The sequence below is a fragment of the Pinus tabuliformis genome, chromosome Q (genome assembly GCF_031772625.1).
Source record: "Pinus tabuliformis cultivar Carrire ecotype Pingquan chromosome Q, CPIR1, whole genome shotgun sequence".
NCBI classification, from domain to species: Eukaryota; Viridiplantae; Streptophyta; class Pinopsida; order Pinales; family Pinaceae; genus Pinus; species Pinus tabuliformis.
The window spans coordinates 1,158,656,332-1,158,681,806 of NC_142296.1; the positions used below are offsets into that span (position 1 = coordinate 1,158,656,332).

The 25,475-nt window shown below is 36.3% G+C and overlaps 1 pseudogene across 1 annotated transcript in view; it reads right to left on the minus strand.

Moving 5' to 3' along the window:
- The window catches only part of LOC149223764 (endoglucanase 4-like), a 102,968-nt pseudogene that overhangs the window by 14,147 nt on the left and 63,346 nt on the right, over positions 1-25,475 (minus strand). The window lies entirely within an intron of this gene.

Here is a 25,475-nt window from a genome sequence, read left to right on the forward strand (position 1 = left end):
GCAAAAGACCCAGAATCATTGAAGAAACCCGAAACCATAGTGAAATACTGAAGAAATAGCAGAAAAAACCAAGTAAGCGAGGAGCGAAGAAGTGAAACGTTAATGCACAGTAGTCGTTGGATCTTTACGATCAACGACTAGGATTAAGTCGCAAAGAATGGAGCGGAGTTATGATATATCACATTGGAGGAAAGAAATAGGAGAAATGAACCCCGACCTCAAAACCTTAACGATTGCGATATGCGATCGAAGCATGAACCATTGGATCGTATACTCTTATTAACGGTGGAGAGTTAATTGTACTTCACAGAGGTAATAAACCCCGACTTCAAGCTTTAAGCGATTGCGATCGCCGATGCAATCATCGGAGTGATCTCATCGCAACATTTAAAGGTGCTTTATCAGCAGAGGAGTAATGTGACAAGCGATGGAGCGGACCCGATAAGTAATTAAGCACGGTTAATGGTATTTGAAGTCCGAAAGGATATGTTAATCGCATATTGAAGGTGATAAGAGTCATGTGTTAATGTGACCCATGGGACTATGGCGATTGTAATTAGCGATAAGGGAGATCTCGGAAACTGTGCAAGGGCTTTAAAAAGTGCAGAAAAGGTATGTTTTATGTATATTTCCCTTTTAAAGGGTTTATAATAGAATAAAGCACGATATGAAGGTTTGATGGGTTAAGTCCGAACCAACCAAAGGAAAGTGTGAGGTTTGATGTATATATGCGGCTTTAAGGACTTAATAAAAGATTAACAAAGGTTTATAAGGGGTGATTAAGTCTGATAGAAAGGTGGTTTAATAAAGACTGGGCTATTGTAATGAATGATTCCGTAGAGTTCAATAAAGGGGGCCTAAACCATTGATGGTTGAAGATTTTGACTCGATAGTGAGTTAAAATTCCTGGGACAAATATGATTATGCATTGTACATGCATACTGTGGGTGTAAGCAGGGGTAACCCTGTGTCATTTGGTATTAGAGAAAAATTGTAATTGAAACAATTGGTGTTAAACAGAACAAAGAAATTCTATGTGAAATAATTAAAACAGAGTTATGTGTTAAAGTGTATATGCAGGTAAGAGGGGATCAGATTCTAATCTGACAAACAGAAGGTACACAGAGGTGATGTGTAGTAGATGCAAGAAACAGAGGACAATCCACTCAAAGTACAGGTGGGATGGTGGAACAAGATCACATAGAGATCTTGAAGGTGAGATGACATGTTTTGTTTAATTTTATTTGAATATTGGAGAATATATTGTTTTTATATTATTGCACAAGTAGCAACATAAGGAAAACACCGTGATGTTGTTCCTTGGTAAAGTGGAGATTCACTCAAATGTGAACTTGAAGAATCCAATTGAAGGTTGGACAAAGAGGATAAGAGTATTCTCAAAAGGAAACTGAGAAGCAAGCTTTTGAAAGCATGGGAATGATCTTTGGCTTGAGTAACATTGATATGCAGGTGACAGCATAAGGAGGTGAGAAGATTGCAACAAGCCTAGAGCAAGGAGTGCTCAAATTGGTTCCAAAGGAAAGAACCAGAGAGATGCTAAAAGACTGAGCTCAAAGGAGAGAAGCTTAGTGAGGCATATGTAGCAAGGAGGAGACTTGTTACTGCAAAGGTATTGTTGCAGATCACAAAGGAAATTCCAGAAAGGATGTGGGTAGAATTGCCAAGTTAATAAAGGAAGCTGGTAAGATTTTCTAAGCGAAAGAAGAAGTGGTCAAAACCAAGTATTTCATGGTGATTGAAATACAAGAGGACAGTTGTGTTCTTAAGAAGGTGCAGAGGATTTGAAGCCTAGAAGGAGCAGAGAAGAGTGCTCAAAGGAGGTTCCAGAGATAGAGAACCAATTGCTTGCCAAAAGACCAAGTACAGAGGAAAGCTTGGTGAGGTAAGTGGCAGCAGAGAGGACTTGCTGTTGTAGACGATTTAGTGCAACTCATAGTGAATGAGTGAAGAACTCATGAAGATGGAGAAGAAGATGGCTATTGATAGTCATAGCAGAGGTTCTGAGGAATACCACAACAAAAGAAAGATGAAGAAAGAAAATGCCAAGGCAAATGGCAAGAGGATGAGTCAAGAAGAAATTGATAGAGAGATCGTTGAGATGAAAGAACAACTCAATGTATTGATAATGCTGCTAGAGGAAAGTCAAAGACAAGGTTGGGTATTAAAGAAGAAGCCAGTGAAGTGGCATAAGTTGTAGAGAAGGCTACAGCAAAGGAAAGTAAGGTGGCTAATGGGAAAACTCAGAGAAGCTGAGTTGGAAATGGAAGTGTCCATTTGTGAACCAGAGTAGGGTGAAGTTCTGGGTGAAGATGAAGACTTGGAGACAGAAACTTCAAGTGAGATCAAAGGATCACAAGATTTTAAATCTGACAATTTGTTTATGTTTGCAGGAGAAACATGTAAAGAAGGACAATTTGTTGATATTGTCATAAAGAAGGAAGAAGACAGGAAGAATATAAATTCTGTTTTAAAAGAAGAAGTAGAGAAGGATATCAAGCAATCAAGTAAAGAACTTGATGAGATTGAGGAGAAGACCATCGAAATATTTCTAAGTCATGTAAAGGACTTGGAACAGCAGGAGGAATTGATGATTGAATCATCAGATGAGATCATGAGGTCTTGTGGTTTTACAACTGACAGGTTGTGTATGAACGCAGGTATTGCAGAAGACAAACCATTTTATGGAAATGTATTGAATGAAGCTGAAAATTGACAGATAAACTATGATGATGATTTTCTTTCAAATGAAGATCAAGTTGAGTTATTACAGCAAAAGGAGTTCATAAATTCCATGATTAATAGAGGAAATATCTTCAATAGGAATGAGACAGTTATTTCTTTTGATAAGGAATTTGTTGTTGGTAAGGATAACGAGGAATTGATTTTCTTAAATGATCAAAGGGAGAGTGATGGACAGACATCTAAAACTATCAAAGAGATAGAGGATCAGAATTTTATTATGATCGAGAATGAAGAAATAGTGTCAATAAGTTATGCTTGTGACAAAGAAGAAGATATTGAGGATTGTATAAAACTTTTGGGAGAAATTCCAAGTGAGATGGCAAATTTGTGGCAGGAGTTAAGTCTTTTGGAGAAAATACTGGAAGACCAAAAAAGTAAGTGTTCAGGTTGTAAAATCAGAATTGAACGAGAATGAAGTTCACTACAGTGGACATGGACAGAAAGAAATCATTAGAACAGATGGTGTGGAGAGACTAGTTGACAGTCTCATGAATTCTTTTGAGAATTCAAATCAGCATATTGATGTGCTGATAAAGGAGGAGAAAACAGAGAAGCAAACTGAATTTTTGCCAAAGGAGGAAAAGGCACAGAAGTCTTATGTTTTTTATTTTAATCATTGTTTTATGATTGCAGGTTTAGTTGTAGATGCTGGAGGAAATTTGGCACAGATGAGCAGCCAAATAAAAATGGAAGAAGAAGATTTTATGGAAGAATTTAATCCATGGAACAGAGATGCTCAATTGTTGGAGAGAATGCTAGAAAGTCATGATTCATTACAAACAGAGATTATCATGAAAGAGGGTAAGGATGAAATGGAGGCACTAAGCGTAGGAGTCAAAGCAAAAGTTGGAGCAAGAGCAATAGCAATGTCTACAATGGTAGCAAGAGAAAAAGTAGAAAAAAAATAAACCAGCAACTACAAAGTGAAAGTAACCGACAGCAATTTGAAGAGTTAGTGGACAGCAACAACAACCTGAAGCAAAAAGAAAGAGGAAGAAGGAAGATGCAGAATATGGACCAGTCCAAGGATGAACTGGAGACAGAGATTGAAGAATTATGGCAGTTGATGATGAAACAGTCCATATGGGGGAGAATGATAGCAGCAGGAAGCATGATCAATCAGAGTATGAACCTGATTGACAAGGAGAGGAAGATGAAACAGAAAATAGTAGACATTAATAAAACAAATTAATAAAATTAATTAAAATTATAAAAATTAAAATTAATTAAAATTATAAAATTATAAAATTATAAAATTAATTAAAATTATAAAAATTAAAATTAATTAAAATTATAATATTATAAAGTTAATGAAATTAATAAAATTAATTAAACAAATTAATAATTAATTAAAATTATAAAAATTATGTCAGCCGACAGTTTGTCATTCTAATTGTTTTATCCTCGTCCCTATTTATCAATTCTTTGTTGCTCTTCTGCTCATCATCATTCTCATATCATGATGATGGATCCCATTTGGGATTTGAAACGTTGGTACAAAAATCTTAAAACTGTGGATTCTCCGGTCATGAATTCAATAGTAGACATACAGCAGCAACAAAGGTGCAGAGCTTTCAGACAGTTACAAACTAAAGTTTGGGACCCTGGAGGTTTTCTAACAACATATGAAGACACATGATCAGGAGATCATGAAAATTTTCTACTTTGGGAGTCTGATGTAGGAGCATTCGGCTCAGAGAAAATCATTATATTTTAGTAGACATAGGGGGTCTTGTGTTTTAAGGAAGTTGGGTTCCTATGTTTTGAATTAATGTAATTATTTAGGCTTTTGAGTGATTTTAATGAGAATAGGATTTAATTGAATATAGTGAGGCATATTTGTAAATGTTCTCGAATGTAGGAGAACATGAGGGATTTAGGATAATTGAGAGATGAGAGGATTTGAGAATTAATTGTAAAACTCAGATTAGGAGTTAGTTCATGATTTTATGGATTAGAGAGGATCCTTAGGGATGAGGAAGAGATTTTAGGATTTTGTTGAGGAATTTATGGATCTAAACTAGGAATTGGTTTTATAATCCCTTTGTATAAATGTAAGCCTAAAAGGAAAAGACAGAGGTTAGATGTTTTAGATAGGCTAGATAGATAGCTAAAGTGCGTTTGTAAGCCTGCGGGCAGAATGTGAAGCAAAGGCTACTACTTAGAAGAATTAGGCCAGAAAGACAGAGCCTTAATATGTAATCCATTTTTATATGTGTTGGTATACAATAATTTGATTCATGACTGTATAATTGTGTGATTGAATATCGAATGATAAATTACAATGAATCAGAGATTTTCATAACCTATATATGCAGGCAGAGTTCAGCGAATGCACAGAGAGGAAGAGAGAGAGACAGAGGCTCGTAATGGGCTGTTGATCCATTCGAAGGATCAAATTAATGCTCTAAAATGACAGTGATTTAAGAACTCGCACAGTTTAATCTCAGGAGGGAGTCACAGAGGAACAGCGGAAGACCTAGAATCATTGAAGAAACTTGAAACCACAATGAAATACTGAAGAAATAGCAAAAAAAACCAAGTAAGTGAGGAGCTAAGAAGTGAAACGTTAATGAACAATAGCTGTTGATCTTTACGATCATTGACCAGGATTAAGTCGCAAAGAATGGAGCGGAGTTATGATATATCACATCGGAGGAAAGCAATAGGAGCAATGAACCCCAGCCTCAAACCTTGAGCGATTGTGATATGCGATCGAAGCGTGAACCGTTGGATCGTATACTCTGATCAACAACGGAGAGTTAATCGCACTTCGCAGAGGTAATAAACCTCGGCTTCAAGCTTTAAGCAATTGCGATTGCGATTGTCGATGCGATCATCGGAGTGATCACATCGCAACATTTAAAGGTGCTTTATCGGCGGAGGAGTAAAATGACGAGCGATGGAGCGGACCCGATAACTAATTAAGCACGGTTAATGGTATTTGAAGTCCAGAAGGATATGTTAATCACATATCGGGGGTGATAAGAGTCATGTGTTAATGTGACCCGCGGGACTATGGCAATTGCGATTAGCGATAAGGGAGATCTTGGAAACTGTGCAAGGGCTTTAAAAAGTGCGGAAAAGGTATGTTTTATGTATATTTCCCTTTTAAAGGGTTTATAATAGAATAAAGCACAATATGAAGGTTTGATGGGTTAAGTCCGAACCAACCAAAGGAAAGTGTGAGGTTTGATGTATATACGTGACTTTAAGGACTTAATAAAATATTAACGAAGGTTTATAAGGGGTGATTAAGTCTGATAGAAAGGTGGTTTAGTAAAGACTGGGCTATTGTAATGAATGATTCCGTAGAGTTCAATAAAGGGGGCCTAAAACATTAATAGTTGAAGATTTTGACTCGATAGTGAGTTAAAATTCCTGGGACAAATATGATTATGCATTGTACATGCATACTGTGGGTGTAAGCAGGGGTAACCCTGCATCACAAATGCAAATATTCAAATTACCCTCTCTAACTAAGAACATTAAATGTATTAGTTGCAAGATACATGTACAAAAAAATGAATCCAAGAACCATCCAGGGATTAAGAACGAGTACAAATCGAATAGAATTTTGTCAAGACTATTGTTCTGGAGGTATTCGTAAACTAGTAACCTTTTTGAGCCTTCAACTGAGAAACCAAGAAATTTCACTAGATTCTTGTCCTGAACACGACCAATGAGATTTGATTCATTCATAAATTTAGCATTTGCTTGCCTTGTACCCATATACATCCATTTAACTGCAGCCTCTCTCCCATCAAGGAGAACTCCCTGTAGATCGATGAACTTCAAAATCTATTTTATTCTCCATTTTTACTAGGAGTCACTATTTCCAAATATCTAATTTATTTAATCGAAAGAGCTATTAAACTCTCACCTTAAAGATGGATCTGAAACCTCCATCTCTAAGTTTATTCTCTAGTTTAAAATTGGAGGTAGCCTCTCTCAGGATGTCGTGCTTGAAAATGAGTTCTTGATTTGCTATGCTCGCCCTTAAGATAGAATCTTCTTCCTCACCTGCGAAAACAATTACAAGGTGCCTATTTATATTGCACACAAATTAATTAGGCACATCTTAGATACTTAACACTGAATAAGTTCAGGACCTCTGGTTCAAGAAATCTCTTTCCGACATTTCAAATGAGAGAAAATATTCCACTTCCAAACGCCTATGACTGCAATTAATACGATCATAACCGTAACTACTCCCAGACTTATACTCAACACCCTAGTTCTCTTGCCTTCTCCAAATATACACAAAAAGCATGAGTGACCAGTAAGCTATGTTCTACTTAACCAGAAATAAATGTTCCTCATGTGAGAAAAAATACTGGAGGACAAAGGGCTTTCTCCTGGTGATGGCGAAAGAATGAAATTGTCAAAAAATTCATAAACCTCATAACATAAATAGAAGTTCTCACATCCAAATTGTGCCCCAAGAACTCCACTTTGGTATCCAAATATACTTTCTAAGACGTCTTCTAGGTACAATCCGCAATTTTTCCAGGGCAATTCTCTCTAGAATTGTGATAAGCAGTGTATATTTGTCGTTAAACCAGAAGAAGAAGCGACTGAATCTGCAGAGAAAAGCTTTGGGCTCCATTAAGATTTAGTTGTACAATTCGAGAGCAGGGCTTTCACAGCAGTTGTGAACTGTTGTGGTTGATTGCTTTTCCCAGTGTTGCAAATAATATTTTCTCCTTCACCGTCAATGTTGTTGTAAAAATTATGATTATCATAACGCAAGATGCAGTTGTCTAGTTGAATGAATCTAGAAGTGTTGTGGCATCCCTGAACAAGCTTTGCTTTAGCCATGGATGCACACTATTTGCAGTTAGAAGAATCTAAATCTCCCCTGCACTGGACAAGCCCGTAAATAGTATTATTGTTGTTTTTCCCTTCAACAGTAGAAGTATTGAATCCGCTAGCATAAACATTCTTCACCAGTGAATCTAATATTTTTGTCTCATAATGGTCGTTGAATTTAAGGTATAACAGAGCGAACCAGAGGTTAATATAGTTTATTTGCTCGTCGAAACTTGCCAGCAGTAACTCTGCCACATGAGAACCATACATTGCAACCATGAACATGTGGTTTAGTAAATGGACACTATATCTAAGGTTCAGGTGGTCCTTTCAACAACATTAACAGTGGAAGCGATGTCTGCAATTGAAAACCTTGGTGGAAACCCAATTCCAAACGCATAATATTCCATCTGCATCAAGTGTGGCTCCTCTTTTGGATGGTTGTCTGGATAGGTGGCATTGGCCTGTGGGGTTTTGGATGTGAACAGACAGTTGTCTCTGCATGACGCCGTGTTATGTTTTCTTTATGTGATAGAATTATATTTTACAAAATTTCAAAGCTAGCAATAAAATATTATTATACGGGTTCACCTCCTCTAAAGTGGGACCTAATGAAAGAAATTGATCAGTATTCATTCCATGAAAGGTTATTCCCTCTTAACTCTCTCCAATTTGGACTCACCTCCCTCTCACAGTTCGCTACTCAGAACCCCTTCCTTTCCCTCTTTGAAATGGATGGTAAATGAAGTAAGCAGTGTAATTGGTCTAACAACGCATCCTATCAACACGTCCTAGCAAGCTAAAGAAACCCGCCAACCACCTGCCATTAAGTTGATCGTTGTCAATTAGCAAGTCAATGTAAAGTTCTCAATTGATATTGATAAAATTGAGAGTAAGGCTTCTGGTAATGAGTAAGGCCATTTATGAACGTTTCTCTATGATCGAGGGATGCCATCAATTACTTACAAACTTACTCCAACCTCAAAAGCTAGATTTTCTTTCATCCAAATTCCAGGTTGGTCCCACAAAAACAAACAGACTGACCTTAGTAGTAACCCATTGAACTACCTAACCTTGGACATAGAAACCAAATGATCCAACCAAGGAAAGAACCCACTATTGAAGAAAGACTCTCATCACTAAAGAGACTCAGAAAAGGGTCATGCATGCAAGCCTCATTGAGTCCATAGAAGTTGACAGATGCATGGACTCCACCCATTTTCTTGTCCTATATCATGATCAAATTGATGTATGAGGGTATGTTTGTCTCTGTGGATATCTCTGCAATGTGGAACTAACAGTCTTCTTCAAAATATGGATAATAAAATTCCTAACAATCTATAATCAGGGTTTCACTAACTGGTAATAAGTCAAAGCTATTTAGAAATAGAGTGTGCCAGTTTGGCATGTGTTATTATGGCCTACATCCATGTTGGAGCTTCACATGAATCCAATCGACGAGTAAAGTAGGTCTTCATTATTTCCTGTCCCAGATTGATTTCGATAACAAGCATCTGAGTCATCAGTTCCAAATACGGATTAAGATCCAAAACCATAGCCCGTTTATTCGAGACTAGAAACATTTATATAAAAGGCGGAGGCAGAGATAGATCCAATAGGAGTAAAGGGAGCATAGAAAGATGTTATGAAAACCCATATCCATTTGTATATGCTATGACCCGTCTAATGGCTCAACACGAGATGAGAAGCCAAGCCTGATACCGTCACAACTTATGTATACATATAAATTACTATTGGCCTTTGGATATAAGGTCGAGCACCATAGTTTTCAGAATAGTTCATCAATCACATCTCTCACCGAGAAACATATGGAATTGTAGCCTTTTCTTACTGAAATCAGGGGTGATGACTGTGTTATCACTTAGGACTAAAATTGATATATGTAACTTTTCATCCTAGCCCGATGACAAGGTCAGTGCTAGTTTATTTTTTGTTTTAAGTTTCTTCCCTTAGAATCTGAAGTTTTGAAGAGTTTTTGAGTCAAGTTGTTCTCAGCTCCCATTGGTTCCCCTCCATCTACGTTTGTTTTATAGCCACCTGTTATCTTATGTCAGCCACCGTGTCTTTTTGTAATTTCGCAGCGAAATCATGATTAGGCAGTTTCGCAGCGCATCATTCAAATTTAAAACTGATCGCGCTGCGAAATCATGGATTCGTACATTTCGCAGCGAATCTTTCCCGAAATGTCAAATCCGTTAGGTGAGTCATAGGCCGTTTCCTCTCATGTCAGCTCATGTACCCCTCTTATCACATTTCACCACTCATTGCCAATATCACCACCACTAGATTTGTTGATACGCATGAATCATCATTTCCAAGAAAGACCACCGTGCATAAAACTTAATGATGGTCGTAAGTCTTGCATGAAATGACAAATCTGCAAGATTACAACTTGAAAGATTTTAAACGGCAAATTTTAAAATTCAACTGCAAAGATAATCAAGCGAGGCTGAATTCAAATAGAAGCTGAATTACAATTCCAACCGGAGCTGGTAGTCATTGTTTGCAAAGATTTGGAAGAATCAATGGAGAAAAAGGAGCACAGATCCGACAAATTTCTAAGGACTGAGCCTGAAGGCTTAGATATAACGCTGAGAAATAAAGAGGTGGAGAAAGCATTTAAAAAGGCCGGGTGCTGGAATTTTTGCAAAAAGTTACAAGGAGGGCACGCACAGGTAACCAAAGAATTTGCACTTAACTTCACAGGCTTGAATTCAAAGGCAGCCATGATAGAATTGCAGGTTTCGCCAGAAGTGATATCTACTGTGACAGAGATCCCACGAGGACAAGAGCAATGGTTTAAAAACTTCAAGTTTGACATGAATCCTTGCAAGGAGTTTTTGAAGGATGAATTTGTAAATGAAGATTTAAGTAAGGCAGTGCCCAGGAATTATGTCAAAGAATATTATGCTCATTTACTCACCTGCATACAGAAATATCTGACTTGTGAAGGAAGGTATAACAAGGTTTACTCTTACCATTTTAAACTCCTTTTGCATTTCACCGGGAAGGTCTCCATAGACTTACCTTTTTATCTTTTCCGTAGTTTGAGTAAGATGTGTGATAAGGTACAGTTGAGGAAAGAGGATTGTGAAACCTCTTTGTTTCATCATGGTTTGATCAAACTACTGGTTTTAGATGTGCTCCAAAAGGTAGACAGAGATTGGAATTCATTCATTTTTATGGCTGGCTTCAAAAGCCAGACTGGTCTCACTCCTCCACCTACTAGAGATTTTACAATAGCTGAGCTCCAAACAGAAATAAGAGCTAAAAGAGTTCCAAAGTCACAAGTAAGAAAACAAGTGAAGCCACTCATCATCCAAGATCAACCTCAGCAATCAACTAAGGAAAAAGCTCATGGTAAAAAGACTGCACCTGAAACAAGCACGTCTGAAGTAGCCTCAAGGATAAGAACAAGAAGCCAGATGAATAAGGAAAAAGGTAAAGCTGTAGCAGTCGAAGAAAATCCAGTGTCCAAGGGAAGTTTAAATACCTTATTACAGGCTATTGACATTGAGCAATCTCTGCCAGTCCAAATTGAGTTGATACAGTCAGAACAAGAAAGCACCAAGAAAGCCAAGGCTTCAAAAAGGCTTAAATTTGATGAGCCAGCTGAAGAATTTGTTTTTAAACCTAGAAGACCCATGACAAGGAAATTCCAGCAAGTACAGGAAGCACTGCCAAGAACAGAGGAAACAGAGGAAGGGACACAGAAAAACACTGGCAAAACAATCATCACATCTAAAGAAGATAATATAGCAGCCATAAAGAGCCAATTAGAATCAGCTAAGCATGAGATCGCCAAATTGAAGAAAGCTGCTAGAAGACATGCAGTCATACACGCAAACTATTATAAAGCTCTATGGAAAGGGAATGAAACTTTAGAAGCCCAGCTGAATTCAGTGGTTGATGGTCATTCACAATTTCACACCTGGACAGTACCAGCAATCAAAGAAGCCAAGTACATCAGAAGGATCAATATGCAACTAAGAGCTGGGAATAAGGTTATGAAGAAACAAATTGAAGATCTGAAGGCACAGCTAAGCCAGCTTAAAGGACCTGCTAAATAAGTTTTCATTTCAAGATTTTGTTTCAAAATTTTGACAAGTTTGCTTGATCTTATCTTTCTGAAGAAATATAAATTCCTATTCGACCTGTGGAAAGTCTAAAGAAGTTTTTGGAAATCAAGCACTCGGCTAATAAAGGTCTCAGGTTAAAAACAAGTTGTTTTAAATAACTCAGCAGTTTCGTAGCGCGCTACGAAACTGCTGAAGGTGATGATTTCAACGTAAATCAAGCAGTTTTGAATTATAAGCGAGAATTTTGAAAGGGGAATGTCTACAAGGTATGCAAGGCATCAGCTGAAGCTATTAAGATTCAGCCAGGTCAAGACACGTGGAGATAATATGCTTTCGAATCCAACTTTAGATTTTTGTCATAAAGTGAGCATATTTACCACACTTCAGGATATGTGAAACAGTTTGCAAGAATTTTGGCTTTCACGCATGAAACGGTGGACAGCACATCAAGGACGTGGCAGTCTGCTCCATTTTGGGTAATCAAAAGATAAAGGATATACTTCGTTGGATCCGGACATGATAAGGCAAACTAAAGACCGGTACACAGGGGCAGTTTCCTATGTTTCAGGGTATTAGAAAAGATGTGTCATTAAAGATCAAACATGGAGCCTTGAACATCCATTACAGCCAAACTAAAGGGAAGCAGATGTCAAAGAACGAGAACCATTATAATCAAGGCTATTATTAGCATAACACGGTGTTAGAATCCTACTTGATTTAGATCTCTAAAAACTCCAGTCAACACTTTGTTGTATTTATTAAGTAGTTAGAATTTAAGAGTTGTCAGTAATAGAAGTAGTTTTCGAATTCCCCTCATGCTGGAGGAGGAATCTCGATCAGTTAGAATAAGAGCTCTATATATCGCTGAAAGAGAAATGTAATCAGGGTTGGAAAACTTTATAACAAAGCTTGTATTTGGCTTATGTAAGACTCATTTTCAGTAATATAATTTTGACTTTACTTCTCAGGATTCATGAAGGATTTCTTATGTTCAGAATATGTGATGTTGTTCTTTTTCTTAATTCTTACAGTGATATAGATGTATAATCACTCAGAATTCACTGAATGTGCTCTGATTTCCTGTATACATTTATAAACTGTGTGGTCCCATATGAATTGATGTTCTGAATGTCTAAATGCTGAATGCCCTGACTTCCATGTAAGGTTAAGTTCACTGTTATATTGAGGTGTTGTTGACTCCATAAGCCCAATGGATAGTTGTTTAATGTGTTTCCAGCATTCATATTTTTCACAGTTGTTCTATAAGAGTTAGCCATATTATCTTTAATCAAAATCATTAATCCATCAAGAGAGAGCCCTCTCAGGTTGAGGAGGCTAGGCCTCAGCCCAAAGTAGGTTTGAAATAGTTACTTAGAGTCAACCTGACCAGCAGCCTATCAGAGTCTGATTTTGAGATAACAGACTGGTTGAGGGCTATGACTAGTTCGACGCTCAAGCCCCACTTCCCGCTCAAGGCAGGGACTAGCTGCCATGTAGCCTCCCTTGTTTAAAAAATCATAATTTAATTAAAAATCCTATTGCTTTGAAAATGAATTGGCAAGTGAGTATTCCTTACAAGAATTTGATTTGTAGGTAATTAGGTATGAAGAACATAATTCCATAATCAATTTTTTCCCAAATATCACCTAGTTTTATATCATTCCTAAACAATGTTCTTATCTATAAAAATCACAAATAACAAATTAAAAAGAAAGTTTGCAATTTCCATGCACAATAATAAAGGATGAATTTGAATTAATTGTGGAGAATTTTATCTAAACCAAAGCCTTGGCAAGTTGAGATCTATGGGTAAGACATGGGTTGTAAAGCTCACACCAAAAGGAAAATGATGCACTAGTCATTCCAAATATAAAAATGCATCCCACATTCATCTAGTGTTTTCTTGAACCTCCTACACAGATGCATTTTGTTTCTTGGTACATTTTTTTTTTAGTGTTTATCAAAAAAATTAAAAGAAAAAAAGAACATTGTTGGGTGATATGAAGTGCAACCCCTTTAGAATTGCATTTTACCATAATGCACTTTTCAATTTGTCATGGGGTTTAACAAAACCTCTAAAGAAAAATTGCATCTTATGCATAGTTGGCTTGCTTCTTTAACTCCTCTTATGTTGTGTTTTTGAATCATGATGGGTTTGACAAATTCCTAGATATCAAAAAAGGAAATATTGCTTCTCTAGGTGATAAACTCGACTCCTTTTGTATTTTGTTTTTCCATTTTCATTTGTATTTGACTCATGGTGAAGTCCTAGAGAGCTTGAAGGGGTAAACATGAAATCTTGCTTCTATTGTGAACAAATTCAAATCCTTTAATATTATAATTTTCCTTTTCATGCATTTTTGGCTCATGATGGGTCTAAAAATCCTAAGAGGCCAAAAACATAATGTTGCTTCTCTAGGAAGTAAAATCAACTCCTGTTATGTTATGATTTCATTCTTCATGCATTTTTTTGGATAATTATGGGGTTTGGAAAAACCCTAGAGGTTGAGAATGTATTATTTCTTGTCTAGGTAACAATTTCAACTCCCCCAATGATGCACTTCACTGATCACCTTGCTTTGTCATTACATCCCTTTACTAAGTGCATCTTATCCTTAGGAGATAAAAATGCAATGTTGATCACTTTTATTTCTTGTGGCAACAACCAATTGAATATTTTTTGGCCTTTTGGATCTCATATCATCTACACATAGTATGAAATATCGAACAAATATCACCATTATTAGGGAAGCCTCATATTGTGCCATTGCTTAGTAGATTGCTCACTATTAAGACATAATGCATAGAAGCTTCTTTGGTTGAGACATAATTGTTTGCATTTATTAGATCAATGGAATCGGTATATGTGAGATCTTTGAATGTTGAACCATAATTTTTAGTTCAAAGGTAGATTAATAAGTTCCCTTATCCTTAAAAATACATGCTTACAATTGCAATGAAGACTCATGCAATAGAATTCTACCATAAGCTAGGATGAAAGCTAGCATGCTTGACTACATCCCTCCATATATAATATATGTTAATAACATGTAACTAGATGCCTTTTTATTGCAACAACAATGCAACATTATGTATTTATTTGTTTTTCATAAAAAAAGATGCAAGAAACCCCTTCATTCTTCTATCACTTTTGCAAGGATAAATTCTTTGTTTCACATACCATTATCACATTAGCAAGGTAGTGAACTGATAACTAAAATAAATTATTATATGTTCCCTTTACCACATGGATCTCCTTATAATTTACTTTACTATAGAAATCATAAATAAAAATTCTTATGTCTAAGCTTCTTTCAATCAATATAAATGATATGCAAATATTCACAATATCAAGTTATGAATTGAATCCTCTATATGTGTCTTATATGTCCTTGTTATCTTATATATCATTTAGCTGCAACTATAATGAAGAAACATGAGTGATCTGTAAATTATCGTAGATACTCCAATGCGCAGTTCGTCACAACAATTATGATGAAATTATACTCAAAATATAAAATTTATACTATGAATATTATATTTTCTTACACTTTTGGATTTATTAAGTTATTTGTTCCATGCATGTAATATATAAAATGTGGAAAATAGAGAATGGACAAAAGTACAATCACTCACAACCATAATAACATAAGATATAACCTGGGAAACCCTTTGGGGGAAAATCCAACTAGAAGGTGAGGTTGCTCTGCTCTCTATTTTTCTTAATGGAAATGGATGAAAGTACAGATGAGTGAGACCTATGGCATGTGAGCTGCTAGAGTATATAAACCTTCATTGTTTTCTCTCTCTATCCACTCTCAGTTACTTCGAAAAAAATGCACTTGAATGAAATGGAATCCCTTTTCCTCCCAGTGGCTCAGTTATAATGCATCTTGATAGCATACTAGTGGTTAAACTACTACATATAGGAATAAATTTCAACAAAATAGTGTGATGGTATGGCTAAAATCAGTCGCATCATCAAAAACTACAAGAATAATTTCATTTTTTTTGTCTAATCCGCCTGCATTAATCAGTATTACAACAAACTATCTTGAAGTCATCGTTCTTGTGACAATTTTCCATGTTTGTCACAATACCAACGTAAAGGAAGTTATGAGGAGGGAACTTCTATCCATTGAGTTATTCAAATTGTCGGCCACTTTTTGACTAGTCAACGAGCGTCGTAATTCTAACGGTACATAAATTTATAAATATTTTGTGCATAAGAGATGTTGCGACATTTTTGCTATAACTACAATAGTTCTAAAAGGTTATAAGGTCTTCTTGTCAAGTGATATATATATATATATATATATATATATATATATATATATATATATGCAATGATTATATAATAAAATTGAGTTGTGTACTAGATTTATTATATTTTTGTACACAACTCAATTTTATAACATAATCATTGCATAATTTTTTTGTGGGGAAGAATGTCAAAAAACATTAGTAGGGAAAAAAATCAAGGGGATGATGGGAGATGTTATTTCCCTTGCACTAAATGTGGGAGCTTATGTCTCGAAAGAGTTTTAAAAGAAACAACTAAAAGACATTGTAGGAGACATGGGCACATTGAAGTGGGGCAGAATGAATATCATCCCTTGGCATGCCACACATTCATTATATATTGTATTTATATTAATCATATTTATAAAATTTTATATTGCTATGATATCTGTTATGCAGACTAATTTTGCATGATTGTTTGTAAATATAAATCTAAGCTGGCCCCCTAAGTGTTTGAATGCACCAAGTAGTAGTAGAAATGATGTTGTACAAGCTTAGGAACATGGAGCAATATCGAAGATAAAGTTAATTATCATATGGAAGAACATGACAATAATAACATAGTTTAAGATGATGGTACAAATGGATTGATCCAAGGCTTGTTTGCTCGACCGGTTAATGATCAGGATGAGGAAAATGATGTTAATTTGCATGGACCTGTACTAGAAAGGTAGTGACACCATTTTATGAAGGCGCGATATCGAAGATCAAGTTAATGATCATATGGAAGAAGATGACAGTAATAACATAGTTCAAGATGATGGTACAAATGGATTGATCCAAGACTTGTTTGCTCGACCGGTTAATGATCAGGATGAGGACAATGATGTTAATTTGCATGGACCTATACTAGAAAGGTAGTGACACCATTTTATGAAGGCTCAAGAGAAAATATTCTCTCTGCTACATTATTGTTGGTGAACTTAAAGGTTTTCTATGATTTTCCAAACACCTTATGATGTAGATCCTAAGGTAAATAATATGTTTCATCACATATTATACATAAAGGTTGATTTTTTTTCCCTTTTTCTAAGTGTTAATTAATGTGTAAAATAAGAATGCAATATTTATGATTACTATTCTTTACACTAACTTGTGATTTTTTATGGTGTGTATTGTTAGGTGAAGTTTTGTTATCATCCTCAAATATTTTACCTTGCACATACCGAGATTTATATGTCATTGTGAAAGAAATTGGAATGGAGTGTCAAGCTATAGATGCATGTCCTAATGAATATTATATAGTATGGAAAATATGCTCGAAAACAAAATACTTGCAATGTTAGAGTAGTATATATCAAACCCATCAAATAACAAAAAAGGTGCCTCAAAAGGTTCTTCATCATCCTCCCATAATTCCACATTTGCAGTGATTGTTCAAGTGCAAAAGCATACCATAGTTTATGGATTACCCTGCACATAAGAGAAGTGGATATGGTGTTCATCTAATGCCTACAGATGGTTATGAATTTAGGTAAATTGAGGAAAACTGGTTGTGTTTTAAAGATGAAACTCATAATGTTAAGCTTTCATTGGAAGCTTACAATGTTAACCCACTTGGAGAACTCAAGTCTATTTACTCAGTATGGCCAATTTTTGTTAGCAGCAATAACCTTCCTCCCTGGATATCAATAAAGAGGGAGCATATCATGTTGACAATGATTGTTCTAGGTATTTGTTGACATTAATTCTCAAATGTGACATTTTCATTTGTCTTGTTTATTGCATAATATCATATATTTATTTATTTACTTATATATACATATCATGGTAGCAATTATGTGTAATTTCAAACAATTAGGTAAGTACCAAGTTAAAAATGTAAATGTATATATCGAGCCTCTTATCGACGAGTTACTAAATTTATTGGTTGACATCACTATGTATGATTTCTATAAACCAATAAGATAGAGGAAATTTTAATTCCATAGAATACTTGTATGGACAATCCATGATGCCCCAAGAGTAACACATTTTTGTTGTATGTAATGTTCCATTGCACTTTAATAGTATATAATTATTTGAAGATATCATGCATGTTTTTTAAATAATCCCTTCGTATAATTAACATTAATCCATCTCTTGTAGGTCTTCAAACAAAGGGTAAATTTTCATGTCCATTTTGTGGTCCTAAGATGAAATCTCATTGTTCAAAAAGTTTAGGAAATGAGGTGTTTGATGAGTATAGGAACTTCCTCTCTAAGAACCATAGATATCATACTACTGAAAAAACATATTTTCAATGGGAAAGAAGAGACTGGATTAAAACCACGAAGAATGACACCTCATCTATGGAAGTTGGAATATAACAGAAATTGTCAAGGTACACAATTTGTTTATGTATCATATATGTAATGTTTTGAATTTTTATTTTATTGAATTTATTTTACCGTATTTGATAATTATTGTTGTGATTTCTTCTATGCTTCATCAAGGTCATGAAGGTATTAATAATGGGCTTCCATGAGGAATGAAAAGTTATCCCACTCAATTCATGAGGTTTCCCTACTATGAGGACCTAAAAATAGCTCATTTGTTTAATACAATGCATATCGGGAAGAGTGAGAGAAATGTTACGGAAAATCATAGAGGGTAGGAGGGATAAAGAAAAAATTGTCAAATTTTGTAATGACATTCAGGAGGCCAATCATGCAATGCAAAGAGGGATCTGATCAAATAGTGGTGGAGACCGAAATAGACTTCCATGGTTATTAATAAAGAAGCAACGATCATGCAAAAGAGGTCATTCGTAGAATTAAATTTCCCATGGGTTTTTCTTCAAACATAAATAATATCTTAACAAAAAAAGGTGAATTTGATGAGTTAAAAACACATGATTGGCATACCTTCATTAAGGTAATTATTTTTGTATATATATTTCTATATCGTTATACATCTTTATAGTTTTTTTTGTCTACTTTGGAGTAAATAAATAATGATTCATTTTTATTGTTACTGTATGTTCTACCTCTATCTCTCCCAGACGACTTCGATAATAATGTCAAGCACGTTATATATGATCTTGCAAAATACTTAAGGTAAGTAGCAATTTATATGCAAATTGTAAATTTTCAATTTATTGTTCAACCTAATGATATGTGTTTTACTTGTAATGTAATATATTATTGTTTGTTGAAATGTTTATTTTCGTGCATCATTTGTAGATGGTTGTCAGTGAAATAAATCCATAAAGAAGATATAAATTATTGGAAGAGAAAAATTCCTCAGTTAATGTGTGAAATGCAAAAGTATCTACCTCTGGAACTTTTCAATGTACAAGAACACTACCTCATGCACCAAGTTGAGGAGATTGAGTTGTGTGGACTTGTACACACAAGGTCAATGTGTAGGTGGAGAGGCACTTGAAATCATTGAAGAATTTGGTTAGACAAAGAGCACATCGTGAGGGTTTTATGGTGGAGGGATATATGGTATATCAATCTATGGTGCATATTAGTCAGTATATTCCTAAATTAGCAGCAAATATGCATGTGGATCGCATTTCAGATGTGAACTCCATCAAAAAAATTGAAGGGAAGCACCTATTGGAGAAAGGTAGAATGAGTAAAGTGAGAGATAATTAAATATTTATGGATATTTATAATACATATAGCTTTTCATTTTTTTGTATATCATACTTATTTAATTTTTATTCTTCCATCAATTATTAATATTAACTACATTAGTTAAGGAGCTCTAGAAACCCTTGTGGTGTCTAGGGTTTTTCCTTAACCATTCAATGTTTTCTTTCTTTGTGTGGATTTTCTCTGTTGGGTTGTGTTATATTCTTTCCACGACTAGCCCATGTAGTTAAACAAGGGTCAGAGAGGGGGCGGTCGCAGGGGGTTTGAGGGGTACTCGTAACCCCACTTTGTTGGTTTTGGACCCTATGTTAGGTTGGGCGGACCCACCTATGGTTTTGTGCATGATTTTCGCACATGTTTTTTTTGGACGCGATGGTTTTCGATCCATGGTTTTAGACGCGATGGTTTTCGGTCCATGGTTTTGGACGCGATGGTTTTTGGTCCATGGTATTGGATGCTTCGGCATGTATAAATATGTATTGTAACATTGAAAGGAATATAATAAAAATCAAGCTGGTAGTCCCGATTTTCAAATCCAACAGAAAATATCTCTGTATATGTGATTTATGTGTTATGCTCTCGCATTGTTTATTTTCTTTGTTTTAGAATTCGTATGCAGGTAATTTCTGTACAGGGTTAAAACCTACATTTGGTATCAGAGCAGTTTTGGCTTCAAGGGGGTGCCTTTGTTGCTGAGGGGTTTCGCTTGAGCCTGTGGTAGACCCTGTTCAGTGGGAGATCTGCGAGATCGATTCTGGTGGTGAAAGAAGATGGCGAGTAGTGGAAAGATAGAGATAGATAAATTTAATGCTCAGAGTTTTTAGTTATGGAAACTCAACATGGAGGATCTATTGGTGGATAAAGATCAACGGATCGCGGTAGATCCGGGTACTAAACCAACGGGAGTGTCTGATGAAGAATGGAAGAAGTTGGATCAGAAGGCAAAGAGCACAACATGATTATGTGTCTCAGATTCAATATTGTTGAATGTATCAGGGGAAGCTACGGCGAAGGCTTTGTGGGACAAGTTAGGGACTTTGTACCAATCTAAGTCTCTGGTGAATAAACTGTTCCTATGGAAAAATCTATATAACCTGAGGATGAAAGATGGAGACTCGATGACAAAGCATCTGAACGCATTTAATGCTGTCGCAAGTCAGTTAGCATCTGTTGATATTAAAATTTCAGATGAAGATAAGTGCATCAGTTTGTTGTGTTCTCTACCAGATTCGTGGGATAGTATGGTTATTGCAATATGTAGCAATGCAACTACCTTGCAGTTTGATGAAATAGTCTCATCCTTGCTAACAGAGCAGATGAGACGGAAAAATATGGAGAGCCAGAATGGTGATGCCTTCTTTGTATGAGGATGGTCCCAGAACAAAAACAAAAATAAGTCATCGAGTGGGAGATCTAAATCTAGAGGGAGATCTAAATCTCTAGGAAAACCTGTAAAGGTGGTGTGTTGGAAATGTGGAATGGAAGGCCACTTTAAAAGGGACTATAAATGTAAAGCTCCTAACAAAGGAAAGGGATCTGATGAATCTCCTTCTGCAGAGGTGAACACCACCTCAGATGAAGGTGGGGATGTGTACTTGGCTTCTTCAAGTACACATGTAGATCATGAGGCATGGTTGATTGACTCAGGTGCATCCTTTCACTTCACTCCCCATAGAGAGTGGTTCTGCGAGTATGAGAAATATGATGGTGGTGATGACTTCTTGGGGGATGATAGGAAGGCTAGAATCGTTGGTCGCGGAAAATTAAAGTTGAAGTTGCAAGGTGGAAGGGTTAGAATGCTTCCAGGTGTTCTACATATTCCTGCATTAGCCAGAAATCTAATTTCTGTAAGCAAGTTGGATGATTCAGGTGTAAAAACAGTGTTCGAGAAGGATACCTACAAAATGGTTCGGGGAGCACTGGGATTGATGCGGGGAGTTCGGATAGTAACTCTGTACAAGCTACAAGGTAGCACTATTATTGATGGGTGCAATAGTTCATGGTTCCTGAAAGTGGAGTAGAAAATCTAGTGGTCTCTGGAGAGAAGACCATGCTATGGCATCAAAGGCTTGGACATATTAGAGAGAAGGGCCTTTGAATACTTCATGGTAAAGGTATGGTAGAAGGTATGAGTAATATCTCTCTAGATTTTGATTTCTATGAAAATTGTGTATATGGGAAGTAGAATCGGGTGAGTCTCCCCTCTGGTGGTAAGAGGGCAAAACAGATATTAGAGCTTGTGCACAGTGATGTGTTTGGACCTGTGAAGGTTCCATCACTGGGTAATTCTGTGTACTATGTATCATTTATAGATTACTTCACAAGGAATACATGAACATATTTCCTTAAGAAGAAATCTGAAGTCTTTGACAACTTTAAAGAATTTAAGGCTCTGGTGGAAAATCAGACAGAGAAGAAGATAAAGGTGTTGAGGACAGAAAATGGTGGAGAGTTTTGCAGCAAGGAATCTGAAGAATTCTGTAAGAAGTGTGGTATATCACGGCAAATGACTACTCCATATACACCTCAGCAAAATGGAGTTGCAGACAGAATGAACAAGACGTTGATGGAAAGGGCAGGAAGCATGCTCAGTGGTGTCGGGTTAGGACAAGAATTCTGGGCAGAGGCAGTGGATATTGCATGTTACCTGGTCAATAGGTCACCTTCATCAGCGTTGAAGGATAAGACTCCACAAGAGGTATGGACTGGTAAGAAACCCTCTCTTTCACATCTAAGGGTATTTGGATGTGATGCATATGTACATGTTCCAAAGGAGAAAAGAACCAAGTTGGATAGTAAATCTGAAAAGTGCATATTTATTGGGTATAAGGATGGTTTAAAGGGTTATAAGCTTTGGAACCCAGTAACAAGGAAGGTTGTGTACAGCCGAGATGTGGTGTTCAGAGAGGTGAAAGATGTTGTTAAACATGAAGTCCAACGAAAGGAACCTGAGAAGATAAAGTTTGAGCTAAAGGAGGAAGAATCAAACTGTACAACAGAGGAGGAATCAGAAGATGAAGAGCCACAAACTCTGGTTGAGAAGATCAGTTCGAGAAAGAAGGTAGCTAGAAAGGTATAGTCCATCTGCTTTCTGTTCAATATTTGCTTTGTCTGTTACTGATGATGATCCCAGAACTATGAAGGAAGCAGTTGATTCAAAGGATGGAAAACTCTGGAAAGAGGCCATGGTTGATGAAATGGCATGTTTACACAAAAATGAGGCTTGGGATCTGGTGGAGTTTCCGGCTAGAAGGAAACCCATTGGCAGCAAATGGGTGTTCAAAAAGAAGACAAATGCAAAAGGAAAAGTGGAGAAATACAAAGTTCGATTGGTAGCAAAAGGTTATTCCCAGGTGTCAGGAATTGATTTTGGTGATATTTTTTCTCCTGTTGCCAAGGTAACTTCTATTAGATTACTTTTATCTGTTGCTACTGCTTTTGATTTTGAGGTAGAATAGATGGATGTAAAGACAACATTTCTTCATGGGGATCTGGAAGAGGAAATCTACATGAAACAACCTGAAGGCTTTGCGGTGAAGGGTAAGAAAGAACTGGTATGCAAGTTAAAGAAGTCTCTGTATGGGTTAAAACAGTCACCAAGGATGTGGTATCAGACATTTGATACATTTATACGGGGACTTGGCTTCACCTGAAGCAAAGAAGATCACTATGTGTATTTTAAATTAATTTGTGACCATGTTATTTATCTGGTCTTATATGTGGATGATATGTTGCTGGTTGGAAATGACAAAGAAATTATCCAAGATTTGAAGACCCAATTGTCCTCCAAATTCGACATGAAAGATATTGGTGCTGCAAACTATATTTTGGGCATGGAAATTAAAAGAGATCAAGTAAAGAGGAAGCTCTGGTTAAACTAGAGGAAGTATGTAGAGACAATACTACATACATTTAATATACAGGATAGTAAACCAGTGAAGTTTCCTATTCCTATAGGTGTGAGGTTATCTACTGAACAGTGTCCCAAGACACAAGAAGAGGAAGAGGATATGTCCTGTGTTCCATATGCAAGTGCAGTCGGTAGCCTGATGTATGCAATGGTATGTACTAGACCAAACATTGCACATGCAGTGGGAGTATTGAGCAGGTTTATGTCAAAACCAGGAAAGGAGCATTGGACAACAGTGAAGCGGGTTTTCAAGTATTTGCATGGCACTAGTGATTATGGTTTTTGCTACCAAGGAAGACCAAGATTGGATAGAGTGTTGGATATTCATGGCTTTGTTGATGCAGACTGGGCTGGAGATCTGGATTAGAGAAGATCTACAAGTGGGTATGTGTTTAACCTATTTGGAGGTGCAGACAGTTGGATAAGTAAGAAACAATCTGTAGTGGCACTATCAACTATAGAGGCAGAATACATGGCAGCCACTCATGCAAGCAAGGAAGCTGTTTGGTTGCAGAGATTGTGTTCAAGTATGGGGTTAGTACAGGAAGCTATAAGAATATACTGTGACAGCCAAAGTGCAATTTTCTTGGCAAAGAACCCCACATATCATTCAAAGACAAAGCACATTGATGTTTAGTATCACTTTGTGAGGGATATGATAGAAGACAAAAAGGTGTTGCTGGTAAAGGTGGACACTTTGAAGAATACTATAGATGCATTGACAAAATATGTGAGCTCTGAGAAGTTCTCTCGGTGTAGAGAAACAATGGGCGTTGTAGGGCTAGATAAATGACTAAGCTCTCTTATGTCCCCCTATGCAAAGAAAACAACAAGTGGGAGAATGTTGGGTTGTGTTATATTCTTTCCATGACTAGCCCACATAGTTAACCGGGGGTCAGAAAGGGGGAGGTCACAGGGGGTTTGAGGGGTACCCGTAACCCCACTTTTTTGGTTTTGGACCCTATGTTAGGTTAGGCGGACCCACCTATGGTTTTGTGCATGATTTTTGCACATTTTTTTTTTTACGCAATGGTTTTTGGTCCATGGTTTTGGACTTGATGGTTTTCGGTCCATGGTATTGGATGCTTCGGCATGTATAAATATGTATTGTAACATTGAAAGGAATATAATAAAAAATCAAGCTAATAGTCCCGGATTTGGGATCCAGGGGAAAATCTCTATGTATATGTGTTTTATGTGTAATGCTCTCGCATTGTTTATTTTCTTTGTTTTAGAATTCGTATGCAGGTAATTTCTATATGGGGTTAAAACCTACATTCTGCAAATCTCTTTTGTAGATTTCTCAATGGTGAATCCTGTGATTCGGTGAAAAATATAGTTTCTTTTGCAGGTTTGGCTACTAGTCAATCTAGCTCTTCTTTGATTTCGTACAGCTCTATGCTGAAATTTGGTTCTAGTCTTCTGGTGGTTTAAGAAATTTCTTCCCTCAATGTTTGTGTGGAGGAGGAATCCTTTTGTTGTGAAAAATATCTTTTGAATAATGGATTGATTTGCAAGTTTAATGGGTATTGGTTGTGGCTAGTTGATCTACAAAAATGGATCTCTAAGACATCGAAGCACCCTTTTGATAGTCAAAATGAACATTTACCTTATGCATCAAGGTTCTTTTGCTATGTTTTTTGATAGTATAGAGGACAAGAAGGCCATCTTTGAAGTTGGTCCATGGTTTTGGGATAGTGTTATTCTCTTCATGTAGCCCTGCACTTCAACTTTTGATCTGATAACAACATCAATCTTCATTTCCCTGTTTGGTGAGGCTTCTAAAGCCTCCCTTACATTTTTGGAATCTTGCATCAGTTTCCTCCATAAGGAATTTATTGGGAAAGTTTTGTCATCATTTTTCTGAAACAAAAAAATTTCACAATACTACTTATGCCCACATTTAATGTGTGGAGATGGACTTAAACAAGGGTTTTCATGTAGAAATTAATTTTACGCCTCCAAACTATGTTTGGGTCCAAAAACTTGACTATGAGAATATTT